We start from the raw sequence: 21,191 nt of genomic DNA on the forward strand, positions 1-21,191 counted from the left end.
TCTCCACTGGGCAAACGTCCCTTCTGTACCTGTTAGTGCCCTTGGTCTCTCTGCCAGGCTGCAAACAGCACAGCAGCATTGTTCAATTGTTGGCTGTGTCCCTGTGACCTACTCCCTGCCCTAAAGAATGTTCCGGGGACTTCTTCAGCAACGCCAGGACCCAGTGTGACACTGAACACATGGACACATGAGGAGCAATACCAAGAACTCTCCATTTGGCACATTAGGATGGATGCACTAGTAACGTCCACACAGGCACATAAGAACCACAGTGCCCATGTTTAGAAGTGTCCACTTGGGCACATAAGGGTGTATTCTCCAGGAGTGTGTGCATGCCCACATGAGGATGGATGGATGTCTAGCAGGGTCCACACAAGGACAGATGCATTATTAACGTGGGCACTTAAGTCTGGATGTTCTATCAGCGTCTGCACAGGTGCACGCAGACAGATGCCCTAGCAGTGCCCATGTGGGCACATGAGGGTAGATGTACTAACAGTGTCCATGTGTGCTGAGAGGTATTAATAAATTCATGAAAACAATCCATAGAGAAAGGATGTTCCCTCTGCAATGAAAATACTAGAGTGCTGATAGTGAGGGATTTAAGGGAATTGGAAATTATGAGATCACAGTCAGCGCCAGAACAGGCTTCTTAGTTCTGAATACAATCCAGCACTCCGGGTTCCAGAAAAAAAAAAAAAAAAAGTTTAATAAAAGTTACCAGATCTGCTCTGTTTTGCTCATGTTCAGTATAATGACAAATAATGAATGCTGTCCACAGATCTGCACATCACACCAAGCAGATTTTTATCCCTAAAATCCAAGTACATGGTTTCCTTATTGTTCACATTAGACACAGTAGTGTCAAACATCTGTCTTTCATTGAAAAAGAACAATGATTTTTGAGAATTTTATAGAGGAATGAAGTGAAAATTTCCTCCCCAAAAGTTTGTTTGGGACTGAGGAGCTAGAACAGTTAGTAATGGGCTCGCTTTGCAAGCATAAGGACCTGAGTTCCATGCCCAGGGTCCACATTTTGTGGTTTACATCTAAAATGTCTTTCAGAGACTTAGGTGATTTGAAACTCTGAGCCCAGCTGGCAAAAATGTTTGGGAAGATTGTGGAAACTTTGGGAGTTAGGGCATTGCTGGTGCTGAGCTACACAATCTGTCCCCACGCCAATAAGGTTTTATGCACTTTATTACTGACAAATGTCATCATGCAGTAACAGCCATATCTAGTTACCTTGACTTCTACATTAAATTAATGAATCCACTAAAAGCATTAGAACAACAAAAAAAGAGGTCCAACAGGAAGCTCCTTTAAAAAGTCAATGGACTGGCATGTGTGTAACTGACACAGCCTCTTGCTTGACCTGAGTGATTTGTAATTACTTTTCCCTCAGGAGTGAGATAAAATAATGTCTGGGAGTAAATTTATTCACTGAGATAGCAGCAAAAAGAAATCGAAATATCACAAGATAATAGAGAAGGAAAGGAGTGTGAAACTCTTTATTATTTTGAGAAAACACTTTGCTAATGAGTTTCTAAAACGCCATTTGCCAAGAACTAACCAGTATAAAAGAGCACATTTTGCTCACTGCTGTTGGTTATTTTCTGATTCTGGCTGAAAGAGGACAGAGTAAGACTGCTGCCAGGAGTAATTTAAGCTGACGGGTTCTTGTCTTGTCATGACATGAGACAACAGCTTGTTTTTCTCAGCCATCCTCAAGTGTTACTGTGCCCACAGAGCAGGAGGACTGTCCTGAGTCCTAAGAACACAGTGATGTGATTGCAGGTGCTTCTCACAGAGCTTTTTCCTGAGTTCTTTTTTTTTTTTTTTTTTTTTTTTTTTTTTTTTTTTTGATGGTTTAAACAGGTAGACTAAAGACTAAAGGATTCTGTAGGGAAGTCAGAATAAGAAGAATTAAGCTATGAATATATTCAATTTATTTTCAAAATCTGATGGTTGGTCTGGGAAGATAGTTTAATCAGTAAAGTTCTTGTCTCACAAGCTTGATGATCTGAGTTCTAGCCCCAGGTCACATATAAAATAATGTAAGCCTATCGTCTTAGCACTGGGGAGGTGGACACAGGAGGATTCTGGGGGCTTGCTGGTCAGCTAGTCTAGCTGAATACCTGAGTTCTATGCCAGTTAGAGATCCTGAAAACAAGGTGTATGGATCCTAATATTGACACTCAAGGTTAACTTCTGTTCTTCACATGCGCCCACACATACAGGTGTACCCGCAGTGACACACACCCACAGCGCACAACAATAAATGCAATAAATTCTGTGCAAAGATACTAGTCTGGAATTGGGAAAAGAGACATACTTTACAGGCGCATGAATATGTAGCATATGAGTACGTACAGTGCAAACATACTTTAAGGACTTTCAGAACATTCCCCTAAGGTCATGTCATCTTTTACTATCAATTATATTCTAAAGCATATTTTAGTCAATGTCTTTCAGATGCTAGCATAAAGTCAACATTCAATAATGACTTGGTTCATGAGAAAGAGCTTAGAAATCACCGCCAAGAAATGCCACCTCCAAGTGTTAAGTCTATTAGTCTTATGGCCTTGGAAGAAACCCTGCCATTCTACGTCTCTTAGATAGCCAGCTGAGCTTGCTTCAACCACACCACAGTCTTGTCCACAAAAAAAGAAAGAAAGAAAGAAAGAAAGAAAGAAAGAAAGAAAGAAAGAAAGAAAGAAAGAAAGAAAGAAAGAAAGAGCAATCTTCCAGGTTTTCTAGGTGGATGCCCCACTTTTACTAACTACCCATCACTCACTATGGGCTGGTTCAGTTCAAGTGCAGTCCATGTCCAAGACTTTTACCAACGTTCCTTCTTTACTCATGAATATGTGCAGGGAGCTGTTTCCATGCTTTTGGGAAGGACTGGAGTGTACAGAAATTGCCAAACTGTCTGACAATTGCAATGGCACAGGTCTGGAGCTCCTGCCAATGGCCAGGTATGCTTACATGGCTTGTGCTGGGTCTCCCACCTCACTTTCTTTGACCTGTTCTGTGTTACTTTTCAAACATCCTCATGAATCGTGTTCCCCTATAATTACCTTTCCTTTTTAATCTTGGAAGCATTGTATCTCTCCTCCGGAGGCACTGACAGGCATCACCCACACCTTTCCCTGTGCTCCACTCATGTCCAGGTGTAGTCGACATCCTCCCCTCAGAGTTTCTCCAGAGATGGCCTTCAGGACTCTGCTCTGCTCACTCATGGAAGTTCACTTCCCTGTGGTTTTGAAACGGTTGTGTATCTGGGGCTGCCTGGCATGTGTGAGCTCTAAGTCCTAATCAGCATTGACCTCCTGGAAGGGCATTTTGTCTCCTGCTATATTTCCCACAATTTCCAGCTGATGAAACCAGTTGGAATATTAGAAGCCTTTCGTTTTTAAGAAAATATGACTTAAAATTTTTTATGCATGTTTATATATGACATTTTTTTACTAAAGTGCAGTAACAATAACCTTAGAATAAAATATATTGAGTTACATTTTATTTAAAGATTACATTAATAAAATTCTAACTGCTTCTGAAATCATATATTTATATTACGATGTAGAGTAAATACTATAAAAATAAATATAATCACATAAGTCTATGAAATAAATGTTTTGCTTTCAATAAAAAAATCACTTTCTAAAATCTGCCCCTGAAACGGTTTCCCTTCACATATGGTGCTTAGAAATTCAATCACTTATTTACAAAATGAACCCTAGTTTTCTCCTATTTTTCCTGTCAACTGGAGCATTTTATGGGAAAGCTGCCTTTCTTTACCTTAGTTCTTTGGTATTTGTTGGGCAAGGAGTCAGTGTGATTACTTCGGTTTCCATCTATAAAGGGAATAAGGAAATAGTATTGCTGAAAAAATTACAATTGCTCTTTTCTACAGAACTTTGTGGCTGGAGTAAATATTTCCTACCTGAAAGTGTGAGTGACTTGAAAAGAAGAGGGTGAGGATATGCTCTTCATTCCTATAAGACAACAACTTGCAGATCATAACTTTATTGATGTCATCTTCTTTTCCATTTGTATAGCAGTAAAGTACTGATTCCATTTGTTAGTGAAAAGCTAGCTTCTATTCATAAAGTGATTGTCCTTGTCAAAAATAAATCAATTTCCATATGAGCTCTCTAAAGATTACCATTCACTTAAGCATTGAAGATGAATTTAAAAAATAAAAATGACAATGTAAGTAAGTGCCCAGGTCAGAAAGTGATCCTTTGCCCTATAAAGTAACATTGCTTTTTTTCCCTTTTTAATTGACAACTTCAATAAATATTAACAGTATTCCATGATCATAATCACCTGCCATCATCCTTCTTTTCCACTTCCCAAGTCCTCCCTTCACTGAATCCTTTCCTCTTTTTTCTTTCAATTTATATATAGAAAATTTTTACATATGTTATAATCTTGTATCCTCTCAATCCCAGTCCCCATGTCCCTGAGGGGCTTCCTGGGTGGTGTCTTTGTTGCTCACTTTGGCATAGTTAGGGCCTCTGTTAGTTTCTGGGTTGTGTTGTAAATCAGGATATTTCTAGCCCCCTATGGCTCTTACAATCTTTCCACCTTCCTCTTACATGGAAATCCCTGAGCCTTGGGGTATGGGTTATTAGCAGTTTGGTTTTACTATTGAGTTCTCTGTAGCCTCTGTATTTCTACTTTGATGTGTTTTAGTTCATCTGCATGTTTGTTGCTATTTCCCTAGAGGTGGTTGTCAGGCTAGTACTGGGAGCAACACTCATGTTGCTGCTTTCTCTACAGTTTCTCCTGGACCCTGGTAAATGTGGTAGAGGTGACTCTTCTCATGGTGAGCACTGGGCTACCTTTATCTTTTTTTTCATTTGCAAGCAGAGATAGATAGAAGAGAGATAGAGAGAGAAAGACATACACACACAGAGACAGAGAGAGAGAGAATAGGCATGCCAAGACCTCCAGCTGCTACAAATAAACTCCAGATGCATGCACCACTTTGCACCTCTGACTTTATGTGGTTACTGGGGAATCGAATGTGGGTTGTTAGGCTTTTTAGGTCAGTGCCCTAACTACTGAGCCATCTTTCCAGCCCCTCGGCTAATTTTCCTCATTGAATTGGTGCATCTTTGATCTCCCCAGTATTCTCTGCCATCTGTAAAATAAAACAGAGTCTCCAACTAAGGGTGAGAGCAGCTTTGGTTAAATGGGGAATGCATATATAGTTTTGAGAGACATTTTAGTGAGGGTTCCCCCTGAACTTGTCTAGAGAACTATGGGCCTTCTCACTGAGCATTATAAGATTCCTGTCTGGGGCACTGCCCTGGTTCCCAGTATAAGATATGAGCTCTCTTCCCCTGAGCAGGCCTCATGTCCACTCATAGGGCCATTGGTTACCCCCATGAGCTGAGTGCCACATTGCACAAGCATGCGCTTGTCCATCGGTGGGGGGCGGGGGGGTTGCAGATGTTGCAGGGTCTCCCACTTATTTGTGCTCTTGGTGACCATTGTCACTTAGTAGCTCCCCTAGCACTTTACAGCACCATGAGGCTTTATCAAGAAACATGGTTCCTACGTCATCACTTGGTATCCTGGGATGGAAGCCTGTGGTGTCTTCAGCATTAAGATATTACCATTCAGCTCTATTGGGCAATGTCGTACTTCAAATGACTTACATTAATTTGGGGACCTTGCAGATATCCCTGGGCAGTGGTGTTGTGGGGGTTGGGGGTTAGGGGTGGGGTATAACACAGTTCTGGTCCTGTGATTCACAAGCCAAAGCTTATGGTTTTAGGATTAAGCTTTCTCCATCTTCTACTGGGAATATTGGTCTGATCTGTCCACCTCTCTTCATTGGGGTTGTGTCTTGTATCTTGGTATCCAGGAGGGCATTTCCTAACATACTAACTACTTTAATCTTTATTGTTGTACAATTCCTTTCCCCACACCGCCTTCTCCCAGCATTCACACCCTCCCACTGCCAGTGTTCTTTCCCTCTGTACATTTGTCTGGTCTCCCCTCATCTTCTCTCTTCCAGTTTTCACCTTTTCTTTTTCTGGTCTCATTCTAGTTTTGTACCCATAGGCCTAATGATTACTGCTTTTTGTCCTCTTCAGCTGGTCCAGTTTAGGAGCCACATATGAGAGAAATATGTGGTATTAAACTGTGTGACCTCACTTGGGTTGACATTTTCAAAGTCCATCTATTTTCCTAAAAAATTGTTATTTCATTTTCCTTACTGAGTAGAATTCCACTGTGTAGATGTACCACACTTTCATTATCAACTCCTCTGTCAATGGACCTGGGTTGATTTCAATTTCTAGCTGTTGTGAATAAAGCAGTAATAAATGTGGTTGAGCAAATATCTCTAAAGTAAAACAATGAAGTCTTTGGGGTAAATGTCCAAGAGTGGAATAGCTGGGTCAGATGGTATATCTATTTTCATCTTTTTCAGGAGTGTCCATACTGATTTCCATAATGGTTGTACAAGTTTGCACTCCCACCAGTAGTGAATAAGGGTTCCTCTTTCCCCACATCCTCACCAGCATTTGTTGTCATTTCATGTTCTGATGGTTATCCTGACTCATGTGAGATGAAATATCAAAGTTTTTTTAATTTGTGTTTTTCTGATGGCTAATGATGTTGGACATTTCTTTAAGTGAGTAGTAGCCATATATAGTTCTTCCTGTGAGATTTCTCTGCTCAGTTCTCTGCTCTCATTTGTGAGTAGATTTTTTGATTTTTTTTATTGCTTTCTTTTCAGTTACTTGTAGATTCTACATAGTAAGCCCTTGTCAGAGATATAGGTGGTGAAAATTTTCACCCAATCTGTGAGTTGTATTATGGTTGGATATAATGCAATGAGTCAGGTCAACATTCCTGAAGTTTTGTGTGTGTTTGAAGAGGCTTGCTTTATGTCCCAATATATGGTCAGTTTTGACAAGGTTCCACTCAAGAGAAGCTATGGCCTCATGAAAGTAACATCTTCCTCACCATAAAAAGAAGGTGGTGAAAATCAGTCATAAATAAGAGCTATGTGTTTGCCAAACCAAGCCCTGCTTGGACATGTTTCATGAATGTGTTCACTCTTTTACTTATTTATTTTTTAATATATATATTGATATATACTATACAAATGATAGAGATGAAAAACAATAATCTCACCATCCTTGTCTCATGGGAGAAACCAAAGTATCAACCAGACAAGTGTTTATTATGCTCCAGGAGTTATGAGAAAAGTGTTCTCATGTGGTTTCTCCCTACACACTTATGTACATTTACTGTGCTTTCAAAGGTTGGTAATGTTGCTGTACATATGTATTACTTATAGAAAATGATCATAGCTTAGAAGATGTTTTAAGTAAGAGGATCAAGTACTCAATTATGCCAGAGAAATTAATAAAGATTGTCAGTAGGAGGAGATATTGACTGTTAGTCTAGAATGCATAACGTCTCTATGTTGCTTTGTGAGCTCCTTTGTGTAGTTATGGTGCTAGTACGCTTTTTCTTCCTCACTTTTAAATATCAGTGTCTAGATATATCTCCATAATGATAATTATATCACTAAATTATTTTGCATTTGTAGTAGACAGCCTCAGTTCATTGAGATAAACCTCCAGACTAGGCACAGTAATGGAGGAAGGGATATTTATTTGAAGCTTACAGATCCAGGAGAAGTTCCACAATAGTAGAATAAATTGTCCTGCTTTCACAGGGCCAAGAAGAGAAAGAGAAGCCACAAGCCAAATCCTAAAAGCCATGCCACAAGCAAGCATACCTCAGGAACTCTAGGCACTTTGTAAATCTTCAGATCAGAATTTCAAATCCACCACCATACCTTAGGGTTGGACCCTAAGATCCACCTGGTGACACCTCCACCAGCCAGATGTCTGTAGATCCAAACTACAAACTAATATAACATGAAATATAATGGGGGCCATCTATTCAAACCCCCATAGCATTAAAGGGTATTTCTCATTTATGCATGAGTATGTGGTGTGTACATCCACATTCCTAAAAACATGAGCAGGTGCATGTACACATCTGTGCAGCTGTGTGTGAGGCTTGAAGGTAAAGTCAGATGTTTCCTTCAATCGCTCTCTCTACTTATTAAAATTACTAATTAATTAGTTAATTAATTTAAAGGGAGAGAAAGAAAGAACATAGATGCACCTGGGCCCTCTAGCTTCTGCAAATAAACTTCAGATGCATTCACCACTTTTTGCATATGGCTTTATGTATGTGCTGGGGAATTGAACCTAGGTTGGCAGACTTTATAAAAAAATGTCTTTAACCATGGAACCATCTCCTGAGCCCTCTACCTGTTTTTCATAAATAAGATAGGACCCCTTACTTGAACCCAGAACTCACTTATTCAACTAATCTAGATGACCAACTTACTCCAGGGATCCCCCGTCTCCCTGAGATTACAGGCAAGACCCTGGCATCTATCTGAGCATTGGGTATCCAAACCCCAACCCTCATACGTGTGTTTCAAGTGCTGTATCTGCTGAGCAATCAATATTTCTTTGTTCACAGAGTTTGTACAACCTTCAGGTTACCAGAGAATCCTGCTGACTTTAAAGAAATAGAAACAAGAAAATAAAATCTCTGTGAAGTAGCATATTTATTCTCATTCCAGGTGAAGGTTTTGTCCTGAGCAAAGCAAGACTTGCAATAAACCCAAGAAATATGAACCAGAAATAAGCATGTATTTACTTTTAGCTTTGGTCTGTCCTGTGCTGCCCAAAACTTTTTCTCATATAGCTAGAAAATATGATGATACCATTCTTGTGACATTGCTTGCCAAATGTAAAAAAGTTCCATTCCTTGAATTCAACTGTGGAAATGTGACAATAAGCTTCTTCCCAAAGCCTCCAAGTAGTCAGGATCTCCTGGTAAAGAATTAAAATTAATTTAAAAAATATAATGGCACCCTACCTACATGCTTCACAGTGGCTGGAATGCCAGTTGTTAATTTTGGTTTGGGTGTCTGGGCCTTTGTGCTGTTTAGAGTGGGGAAAAGTTTGTCTCCATGGTAGTTGCTGAAAGTTTTCCTTAGGACATGAAGTGAAAGCCTGTCCCTCTTTCCCATGCTTCTGACTCTTGCATTTTGTTCTAATAAAGGACATTGTGGAGCATTTGCTGATCTTAATTTTCTTCCTTCTGTGGTTGCTGCTGTGGGCAAAAGTGCCCTGACATTGATCTCATTCGTGACATGCCCTGTCCTGAGGCTGCTAATCAGCTCAGCACTGTCAGTAGAAATTCCCTGAGAGAGCTGTTGTCTTAGGGTTATATGTGAAGTGGAGAGACCGTCTGTAGCTCAGGCTAGGAAGGACTCATTTCTTTTTTTTTTTTAATTTTTTCTTTATTTATTTGAGAGTGACAGACACAGAGAGAAAGACAGATAGAGGGAGAGAGAGAGAATGGGCGCGCCAGGGCTTCTAGCCTCTGCAAACGAACTCCAGACCCGTGCGCCCTCTTGTGCATCTGGCTAACGTGGAACCTGGGGAACCGAGCCTCGAACCGGGGTCCTTAGGCTTCACAGGCAAGCGCTTAACCGCTAAGCCATCTCTCCAGCCCAAGGACTCCTTTCTTAATCCAAACCTCCTCTCCAGTGTCCTGGCAATGTCACCAGGGCTTTGCAGTGTCCTTTACTAAGTGACCCTTATATAGGTGTTAGATTCAATTTGCTTTGAGGAAGGGAGAGAGAAGAAAGGAAAGGAGGAAGGAAGGAAAACAAAAGAAAGAGAAAAGGAGGGAGACAGAAAATCACATTGTGATCTAGAAATAATGTAACTACAACATTAAGAGATGAACAGGGCTGGAGAGATGGCTTAGTGGTTAAGTGCTTTCCTGTGAAGCCTAAGGACTGCAGTTTGAGGCTCGATTCCCCAGGACCCACGTTAGCCAGATGCACAAGGAGGCACATGCGTCTGGAGTTCATTTGCAGTGGCCGAAAGCCCTGGTGCTCCCATTCTCTCTCTCTCTCTTCCTCCTCCTCCTCTTCTTTCTCTCTCTCTGTCTGTAGTTCTCAAATAAATAAATAAATAAAATAAACAAAATGTTAAAAAGAGAGGAACAGCTAAGGAAATCAGAAATAAAACAGAAACATTATCAGTAGTCTGTAAGATAAATGTCAGTTCAATAAGTTTAATTCAACCCAAGTATAGCATCCTATGTTAGACACTGGGTATAATTCACAGTCCCTGCTTCTTTCTCTTCTTGGTGAGCTGAGGAAAATGGGCAGATTTGGTCATAACAAAATCAAGGCTGTGATCTAAACCAGGATCTCTATTTAGTATGGATATATATTTTTCTTCATAACATCACCCTGTATTTCCTACTTCCATGCAACTTACGTTTCATGCAACTTTATGTCATATTTAAGATATAAATACTACACATATTAATGGTATGCTATATTATAGTATGATACATGTATAGATTGTATTGTAGACAAATAATATTTAGTCTATTTATCTTCAATGTCTATCATTTCTCTGTGGAGAAAACTTTCAAAACCCTTCCTTGCATCTTTTGACATGTGCATCATGTTTCTGTTCTCTACAGGCACCTTATGTATCATAGGAAATTGGTTAGTGCTACTGAGCTGTGGTGAGATAGAAGCAAGAAGGTCTAGGAAATACTTTAAAATATAGTGTCAAGTTTAACACAGAATGGTTAAGAACATGGCTTTGGGGAATCAAATACACTTACATAAGTCCGGGTAGGTACACAAATAACCATAACCCTCCTAATAATAAAAATAAATTTAACAAAAATAAATTCAATCTTTTTTTCTGGGAGTCCCTACTTCTAGAAATTTGTTATTAAGACAGATTCATACAACACAAAACACATGCAACAAGATCCTTCCTTGTCATGCCATCTGAACGCTCACAATGGTTCAGTAAAGTGGGACACAGCTATCAGTATGGGCAAATATCCCTGACATGTTGTTAAGCAGCAGGCTAATATATAGGAATAAAAACATAATACTTGTGCTAGGGGATATGGGAACTAAGAAAATGCATGTACTGTCTATCAAAAAAGTAAGTCTTATCTCAATTTTCCGGGCGCTAACTTACTCTCCATTGGAGAATCTGCTTCTCTTTTCCAGATAGATGCAGATCCTAAGAAGAGAGCTGCCCCAACACACCTCAAAAGGGGCCCAACTGAAACTAAGGACAACTGGCGAAATAAGCAAGGGTGATGTTTTCCTGTGAACTGGATACCAGCACAAAGGAGAAGGAGATCAATGCAGAGAAAAATCAACTCCTACCAAATCAGAGAGCCAGAGCCTCAGAGGCCCCCAACACCTCAGCACTGAAGCAGACCAAAAATGAACCCAACATGGCTCAGGGAAATTTTGCAGAAGAGGGGGCGGAAAGAATGTCAGAGTCACATGTTGGGTCATGATTTGCAGAGACATTTATCATACCAATAACTGTGGGCTAACTCCACAATGCACGACCCATTTTCATTAACAAGGAGGGTCTAATGGGAAGGGGTAGATCACAGATGAGCCTAAATAATGGTACCAAACTGTCTGTATTTACTGAAAAGAAAACTAATAAATTAAATTTAAAAAAAATAAATAAAGTGCTTGCCTCAAAAAAAAAAAAAAAAGAAAAAGAAAATGCATGTGTTGAACCTATGGTCACTAAAAGAGACACTACAAAACAAGCCATACATAAATGAGAATTTTCGTATTTATAAAGTTTGGTATAAAAGAAATTGACCACCCTGAGACTACATAGTGAACTCCAGGTCAGTCTGGGCCAGAGTGAGAGGCTACCTTGAGAAAAACAAAAAACAACAACAACAACAAAAAAAAATTGAAATGTTAAGAGTGGAGAAAAGAACTTCTTTGATAATATGTTTATGTAACAGTTTTGAAAGTATTCCAAGTTATTGTTTATATGTTTTATAATATAAATTAAATTATTAATGATTAGAAAAGAACATAAAAAATTCCTAAAATAAAAATCAAATGAAAGAGAATTATATGTGTATCTCAAATTAATATTATAACTATTGTGATAATGAGTTTTAGTAAGTTCCATAGTGTAATGGTGAACACTCTGGACTCTAAAATTGAGGTTTAATTCAAATGGCTTCTGAATGTAGTGCTTTGAATTATCTACCTGTAGATAAGAGGCAAAACTAACTGTGGACAGATAGGCACCCTAGTGGGAGGTTCTTATTTTTCCAGTGATATGAATGAGTGATTCAGAAACTTCCTTCCCTGTGTGATAGCTACACAATTTGTGTTTGGCCAACAAATTATGTACAGTTAGTGTAGACATTATTACTATGTGTAACAGGGAATATATTTCCTACTGCTAAAGCACTGACAAATGAAAAAGAAAAGAGGTGGATTCATTCTTGAGAAGTTGGGTTTGTATCAAGGTATCAATACAAAGTCAAGGTTTTAGATGGTTACAAGGAAGGAAATGCAAATGTTAACTTATTTATACTCACCCCACCATTAATATTTCCTAGATTCATCAAGCTAAAGCAGTGCTCAGCCTTAACAATGAATATACCAGAGGCCAAATAAAGGAACCATCACTTCTTGGGAAAGTAGTTTTTGTCTCCTTTTTTTTTAATCAGATGGGAAATGTCTTAGCACACTTTGAACACCTTATAAATGGGCCATGTTAGAAGGACAAGAGCCAGATTGAGAGCTCTTAGTGGCTCAACTTAGAAAAAATTCTCATTAAACCAAATAGCAACTCTAACCAATTACTATCTTGTCAAGAAATGAAAAAAAAGTCACATTTGGACATAAACAAGACAAAGAATTAATATCAAGTGGGGCAGAAGATACAACTTTCACTTTCACTTACAATAGAATGGGATTATGGACATGTATTCTAGGGGAGAACACCAATTTTGCTAACCATTGTAGTAATAGTAGATTTAAATATATATATATATATATATATATATATATATATATATATATATATATATATATATATATATATATATTTGTATATGGGCTACACTGATAAAGTCTATTCCTGATTGACTAGATAGTGAGAAGATAATCCTTGTAATTCCTAGTACGGTGGTCCACTTGTACAAGAATGTGAGTCCTGCTTGGTGGTATTCTCTCTCTTTCTCACTCACTCTCTCTCTCTCACAAACACTCACACAAAAAATAGTCATGCACAAACTTAGTCTTGAGAAAACATCAGAATTCTTCCAAAACCCAAAGACATTTTACAAAATAACTTCCCCATATTTTCATCAAAATTTTAAAAATCATGAAATATTTACTGGGCAGCAATAGATAGAACTCTAATTAAATTTATTAAGAAGTGAAGGTTGAGCATAACTTATATTTGCCAAGTGTTTAATCAGAAAAGTTAAAAAAATAAAGAACTACAACAGGATATTTGAGGTGGTATTTAACATGATTTTGTTTTTTTGTTCTTGAGATATTTGATTTTTTGGAGACATGATATTAACAGTAAATTAGTTGTTTAAAATAACCAGCTAATTATTCATTAAAATGATTTTTTAAAAGAAAAAAATGAATAAAATAAAGCATATACTTTTTCTATATATGTGTGAATGTTTTGATAAAAACATTTATCAAACTTGAATGGCTAATAAACCTAAAAAAACAAATAAATAAAGGTTTTGTTCTCATTTGTGCCAATGGCTTCCCTGCTGGTCCCATGTGGCTCTGCAGCACATGGTCTTTACATTCTGAGTTGCAGATTTCATAAATGCCCTATTTTAAGCACTGCTATTCCTTGGTCTGAACTTGGGCCCAAAAGGACTCAGACATGCCATAAGGTTGTTCTCAGCCCTGGGCCAGTTTCTTATGGCCTTTCTCCACTAGCATGAGTATTGTACCCATGAGGCAGGGAAATAAACCCACTCTCAGGAAAAAGTAACAAATGATTGGGTACTGCCCTGGAATACTTTTTTTTTGTCCTGGAATAATTTAAGAGTAAATATTAAGGAGCTAGAAAGATAGTTTAATGGTCAAGGCACTTGCCTGCAAAGCCAAAGAACCCAGGTTCAATTCTCCAGGACCCATGTAAGCCAGATACACAATGTGCAGCATGCATCTGGAGTTTGTTTGCACCAGTTAGAGGACCTGGCATGCCTATTCTCTCTATCTGCCTCTCTCTCTCTCTCTCTCTCTCTCTCTCTCTCTCTCTCAAATAAATAAATTTAAAAAATAAAAAAGTGAATAGGGAGTAAAGATTGATACATTGTAGAGTGTAAAGAGAGGGAAAAACAGGAAACGAGAGCTGCCTTAAGCATTTCCTTATGTCTTAAGAACATTGTACTAATACATTTCATTGTTTTATTGTGGCAGTGATTCCCAGGCCTCCCTTCTTTCTACCTTTCTGTAGTGTTCCAGTTTTTTCTATAATGACAATTTCTTTATGAGATTGAAAAATTAGGTGATGTAATTGAACTCTTCTGGGTCTCTTAGCTTAGATCAATTTCAGACATCTTTTGATTTCTTAAAATTTTTCAAATTTTATTGACAATGTTATGAATATAAATAATGAAAATGTATTTTGGTCATCATCCCATCCCATTACCTTCTCATGCCCTCTGTTCTTCATCTCCTTTCCACTGAACCCCTTCTTTTTCACATCTTTTGGTGGCAAGTGTCATGGATATGATATTCTTCAAGGGCAAAAGTCCATTAACATGGTGCTGAATCTATAGATAGAGTGATGGGGAAATGGAAGAAGGTCATGCTGTGATCTGTGACAATCCATAGGAGATCCAGAGCCTCTGGACTGCTCCCATCTTCCCTGTGGTACCTGCTGCACCTGCAGCCAGCAAGGACAAGAGAAAGCACATTATGATTTCCTTCCAGATTCCTCAGCACTGCCTTTCCTTCTGCAATTATTGATCTCATTCATAAAAAATATCATATTTGAATGATGGCAGCCAGGGTATGTTACCTCCCCATGTGCAGAAGAATTTTCTTTCTGAGACTAATTGACCTTGACAGGAAGAAACAGTTCTTATCAGATGCAAAACACAAACTATTAGCTTTCAGATCAAGCATTTGAAGGACATATTTTTGGTTCATTAAATTATTTGTGTACAGTTGTTTTTAGAAATCTCATTCTCCAAAGAAGCCACAAAAAGTTCAAATCTGATGAGACTAGTATGCCCAGTGGACCTCATCAAAAAAAAAAAAAAAAAAAAAGTTCCAGCTTTCTCTTTCTTGATGCCCTTGGTTATAGCTCTCTCTGGGAGTTGAGGATACTTGATGAAATCCTCTTGTCTATAGGGTGTGAGCCGGGTGTCCACTTTCCCAGAATACCTTCCTGGAGGCTTGTTCTGTTTCCTTTGATCTTTATCAGTAACTAGAGAACGACACCTTTTTAAAGCTGTCAATCTCTTGTCCAATTAGGAAAATGTATATTTTATCCCTACAACTGTCCATAATTAGAGCAGAAATATTTGACTTTGAGTCTGTTAGGATCTGTTTCACTGAGACTCAACAATTACAACCTGCCCCTTCTTCCCCTCTCTTCTCATACTGGCTTCGGTTCCCTGAAATGAATTCCTGCCTTTGGTTTTATATAGTTGCTCCTTCTTGCTCATAATTAAGATAAATATATTCAGTCAGCCAGTTCATTCATGGACCCTTTTCCTGCTCTTGAAAAAACCGTTCAGATTGTCACAAATTTCAACTTAGAAAATTAAGTCTGAGAAATGGTTTTGAGTGAGGCTATGTATAAATATTTTTTCTAATTTAATAAATTAGAGCAACCATAACTAAAATGAGAGGAAATGATCAAAGGCGATAGTGGAGATGTGCTTGCATGGCCCTCTAAGCATTTGATCCCGGTGTGTGATCTGCTTGTATTTCCAAGGACCACTATTCATCTGTCTCATTGACTCACTCATACAGGAAAAACTTAGCTAGATTGTATTTTCTTCTAAGTACAGACTTTAGACCATTTTAATTAAACAACAAAAGTTTTCTTATCAGCAAAGATAGTGTTATATATGAGGTAACTTTGGATACTGAGTTGTAACTTAGTTGAGGGTAAAATAACAGTAGGGCTAGGAGAAAGAGCACATTGACATTTTTCTTTACTATATGAAGGAGACTTAAAATATCATGATAAGCATCAGTGTACCAACAACAAAGGGAAATAATGGCTGTCTAGGTTTATTCTGGCCTATTGCCTAATTTCTGAAGTGCCCTAAATTCACCTGACTTTCAGAAAAAAGCCCATCAACCACATCAAAACCAAAGGTTGCCATGGTGATGATATGCCTAGAAATAAGGACCTTTTTAGGTCAACTCAACAGATGTGGCAAATGTTGACTTTTTTTAAGCTTTAGTTTGTATGTGCAGCAGGTGCCTGGCACAGCACTCACGTGAAAGTCAAAGGACAGCACCAGAGGCTGGACATCCCTTTCTACCTGTATAAAACCTAGATTTGGAGTCACTCGTAGAGATTAAAGGGAATTAGTAGTTCTGTGTATGCGCACATCTCATAAGCACTCCTTATAATCCATTAAAATAGAGAAATGGGAGCCCTCACCAGGGGAAGGACATCCCAGAACCCCTGAAGGCGGAGTCAGAGCTAAGGTTCATGGATTCATGTTTCATATCCACTTCCCAGCCCCACTCTGATGGGGACATAAAAGAGAAACTCAAGCTTCCTTCCCGCCCAGCGCCGCCGACAAGGTGTTCAGGCGCTTCGTGGAGGTTGGCCGGGTGGCCTGCGTCTCCTTCGGGCCTCGTGCCGGAAAGCTGGTCGCGATTGTCGACGAGACTGATGAGAACAGGGCCTCGGTGGATGGACCCTGCACCCGGGTAAGGAGGCAGGCCATGCCTTTCAAGTGCATGCAGCTCTCTGACTTCATCCTCAAGTTCCCACACAGTGCCCGCCAGAAATACGTGCGAAAAGCTGGGGAAAGGCAGATATTAGTACTAAGTGGGCCTCCACAAGATGGGCCACGAAGATTGAAGCCAGAGAACGGAAAGCCAAGATAACAGATTTTGATCGTTTTAAAGTCATGGAGGCAAATAAAATGAGGAACAGAATAATCAAGAATGAAGTGAAAAAACGTCAGACAGCAGCTAACTTGAAAGCTTCTCCACCCCTCACCCCCCCAAAAAAAGCCACCGTGGCTAAGGATGCCTTCGTAGCTGCAGCAGCGGCCGCCGCCAGAGCTGAAGTCCCGGCAAGAAGAGGGCTGCTGCTCGGGCCAGAAAGCCTCTGCGCCAAAGGCATCTGGCAAACAAGCATAAGTAGCATTAAAAGTAATAAAGGTTCTTTTTGACTTGAGAGAGAGAGAGAGAGGGAGAGAAGGAGAGAGAGGGAGAGAAACTCAAGGCAGGCTTAAGAGAAGCTATGTGGCAGGAAAGTCATATTAAGTGGGGGACACTTGCAGAGCTCCTGAAAAGGGGTTCCTTTTGCTTTCTGGCTGAAACAAGTCAGCAGATCAGTCCTCCGTGGTAAATGCTGTGCCTCCTAGTGCACAGTTATTCCCAGCCTTCAAGGATTAGCCCTTATGTCTCACAGTTCAGCATCCATGGCAAATGTGTCTCTTAGTGGACTATTATACCAAGTCTTCCAGGACTGGTCTTTTTGTGTCACAAGATCTTGCAGGGACAAAGCACTGTATTCCGACCTTTGACATCTATTCTCAGGAGGAATTTGAGACAATCAAACCTAACAAAGGACAGATAACCATCTAAGAGGCAGATCTCCATCTCTCTCTCTCTCTCTGTATTTGCTTCAAACCTATTTGCTTTAATTTTCTCTTTGATACAAACAGCATGATATGTTTTATCCCCATCTTCTTTTCCAAATCTACCAACTGTCATCTTCACGTGGCCTAGGATGGGGGACAAACAGATTCAAAATTAATTTATGAAAATAATACTTTGTCAAATACATTCCAGAAACTGCTATAAAGAAGAACATTCATATGAACCTGAGCTGTACATCTGGCCTGGTGTTCATGGCCATCAGTGATCAAGAGGGAGCCCTGTGTTCCAGGGGCTCAGGTAGAAGCTTGAGCACAAGTTATGGTTTTGCTCTGTGACAGCTATGGAAAACCTTTGAGTCTCAAATATTGGATTTTCCTATGGAAGCAAAGGTAGGAGGACCGCCATGAGTTTGAGGCCACCCTGAGTGAATTCCAGGTTAACCTGGGCCAGAGACCCTACCTCAAAAAACAAAAACATGGCAAAAAAAAGTTGGATTTGCAAAGTAGAGTCAGCATTATTCCTCCCATAGAGCTCTTGTGAGGACCCAGTGTGCTAATTTGTGTAAATTCTTTAGAATAATGTCATTCATATAATAATAGTCAATAACTGTCAGATGTTAGTATTCTGATTTATTTCTCTAAGGGCTGTTTTTGCAGTTTCTTGTCACCTGGCTTTGTTGTCAACGGCTCTTATTCCAATGACTGAATTTTTGAGACTTCACCTAATTGCATAAGGTATCCCTGAGTCAGACACAATGTCTAGTCCCATTAACACATTCTCTCTTGAAGAATCTCAGTTATGATTGATTCTTTGTAGGTTGAGGTGTTTGCACAGTTCATATAGGAGGTGACAGTTGCTAGAAATGTGAACACTGACATAAATAAGGTCATTCTATACTTAAGTAATGCAGCGATAGAAGAGATGAGATGGTTCAATATGGTTGCAGGAAACAATCTTCTAATAGCTGCAACTGACCACATACTGAAGAATGTATGGATGTAAGCTTAATTATTGTGTGCAGGCAAATACCACAATTGAGTCTCTGAAAAAGCAATGTCAGAGATACTATTTTCTGAACTTTTGTAATTGTGACATTATAAATACTTTTTTTTCTCCCCAGGATCATTGCTCAATGCTGAGATACCTGCATGTGGCCATTCAGCGAAGCTGCTGATGGGATGGAAACACACTGTGACCAGGGAAGCAAGTGGAGGCAGCGAGCACCCACTCTGTCAGGTCACAGGCTGCTTCCTCTGAGCTGTGAGGCCTCACAGGTAAAATCTTCATCTTGCTAAGTCATAAAATGTGGACCACACTGGCAAAATTAAGCAATTTAACAGGAGAGAGTATTCAACATAACGTTTCACAAATGACAGAGACTTACAGAACGATCCCTTGTGTGGTTTAAGGACAGTATGGACACCAAGTCAGAGAAGGCTAGATGGGTCCCGGACTTCCCAGGGTTCTCATCCAGTTAACTGATTCTACTGGGAAGGCAAACTAATGTATATCTAATCACAATGTGCCAAATCTTCTCTTTGTGGGGTTGTGACAGCATCTTCTCAGGGTAAGCCCCTTGCATGTGTGAATGTCTGTCTTCATTGTTTCTCTTTTTAAAGGATCACATATATTAGATCCATAATGCATGCCTTAGGGAAACTAATTTATTGACTGGTCAAAATATCACATAAGTAAACAAAAAAAAAATTCAGTTAGTATTTTTCCTTTTCATTTGGTATTTAAATCATAGCATCTTTCTTGGGTTGCCATTCACTTGGGTTGTTATAACAAGAAATATTTTTACATGTTTTGTTGATGTGCGTGTGTATGTTCATGGTAGTGTACACATATTTTCTGGTGCCCATGCATGTAGATATGCATGTGGAGGTCAGACAAATATCCCTCAAGACACTGTCTGCCTTCTGTGAGAGAGGATCTCTTCTTGCCTGGAACTTTCCAATTAGATTAGTCTGGTCATCCAGTGATCCTCTTGTGTCCCTCACTGCAGTGCTGTGTATACACCATTATGCTCTTTCTTTCTTTCTTTCTTTCTTTCTTTCTTTCTTTCTTTCTTTCTTTCTTCCTTTCTTTCTTTTTTAACATGGGCTTTATAGATCAAACTCAGATCCTCTTGTCTTGGCAAGACAAGAAAGAGCTTTATAAACTAAGATATCTCACCAGCCTCAAAAGTGGGTTTATGAACAACAGAAATGTATTGCTCACTGTTCAGGAGGCTGAGGAGTCTAAGCCAAAGGCATTTGCAGGTCGGGTGTCTGGCAAGGGTATAGAAGATGTTTTTTCATATCTTTTTTTGTTGTATGTTTGTTTGTTTGTTTGTTTGTTTTAGCAGTGCCTCAGCTGGCTTCAGAGGTGGAAAGGTCTCTTTGTAAGGACACTAACTTCCCATCTCCTCCCAAACATCAGCTCTTAATACCATCACACTGAAGGAGTGAGGATTCAACATATAGACGTTTAGAGTAAGCAGACAATCAGAACATGGCACAGCTCCTCTCAGTGAGCCTTCTCTTCTATTGCCCATCATGGTATACAGGGACCACCACATTGTCACTGTGTCATCACTGTTGTCCATTTTCTTTTATATAGCAGAAACCACTTATTTCTTGCCCCAACTTTCCCTTTGGAACTCATATCTGAAGACCCATTTCTTGATGTAGCCCATGCTATTCTCCAGTAAGACTTTGGTTTGATGCACACTCATTTTCTTACTCTTTCTACTTCTAGCCAATTTAAGTACAATGACGTAGGTTAACATCATTTAAGATTAGGTAGAGTCATTTTACCATGAGTATTTGGTATGTATGGTAAGCATACAAATCAATTAACCTTGGGAGATAGGTAATGTTAAATTTATTTTATATGATTTGGACTGAGGCTCTGACAAGCTTACACCTTCATTTGCTGAGATATGTTTAACCAATTCTATAATATTTAACATTCTTTTGCCATTTCTTCCTTGTTATCCCTAATGAGAGAACTACTGCAGCAGACCCTTGATTGTACACTAAATGTGTTTGGGGTTATCGCTCAGTGAGGCACTGAGTAGATAGAACAAGGCCCATTTCAAACCCGTTCTTCTTGCCCTTACATGTGTCTTCCACAAGGTACACAAGTCTTCTTATCATGATAATCAGTTCTTTACTTCCTGCATGCAAAGTTTGCATGAACAAAGATCAATGATACAAGCTATTCTTCCATACAGACAGCTAGCTGTCCATCTAATAACATCTGTGCTTATGAACAGACTTGAGCACCACAGTCACCCCACCTCACACATTCCACCTTGTGCATCCTTCCTAAGTTATTCCTCCACTCTATTTTACCAAGTTAATTGTTACTTCACCCCTCGTCCTAAATATTAGCATGTCTAAATATACCAGATAATACCCAAAGAACTCTACACTATAGTTTTTATAGTGGGGCACTTATTCATCTCATACGG

General features: G+C 39.3%; 1 pseudogene; it reads left to right on the forward strand.

The window, feature by feature from the left end:
* Positions 1–2,826: 2,826 nt before the first annotated feature.
* LOC101597991 lies at positions 2,827–17,266 on the forward strand (annotated as a pseudogene).
* The last annotated feature ends 3,925 nt before the right edge of the window (positions 17,267–21,191 follow it).

The sequence above is a fragment of the Jaculus jaculus genome, chromosome 5 (assembly GCF_020740685.1).
Source record: "Jaculus jaculus isolate mJacJac1 chromosome 5, mJacJac1.mat.Y.cur, whole genome shotgun sequence".
Lineage (NCBI taxonomy): Eukaryota > Metazoa > Chordata > Mammalia > Rodentia > Dipodidae > Jaculus > Jaculus jaculus.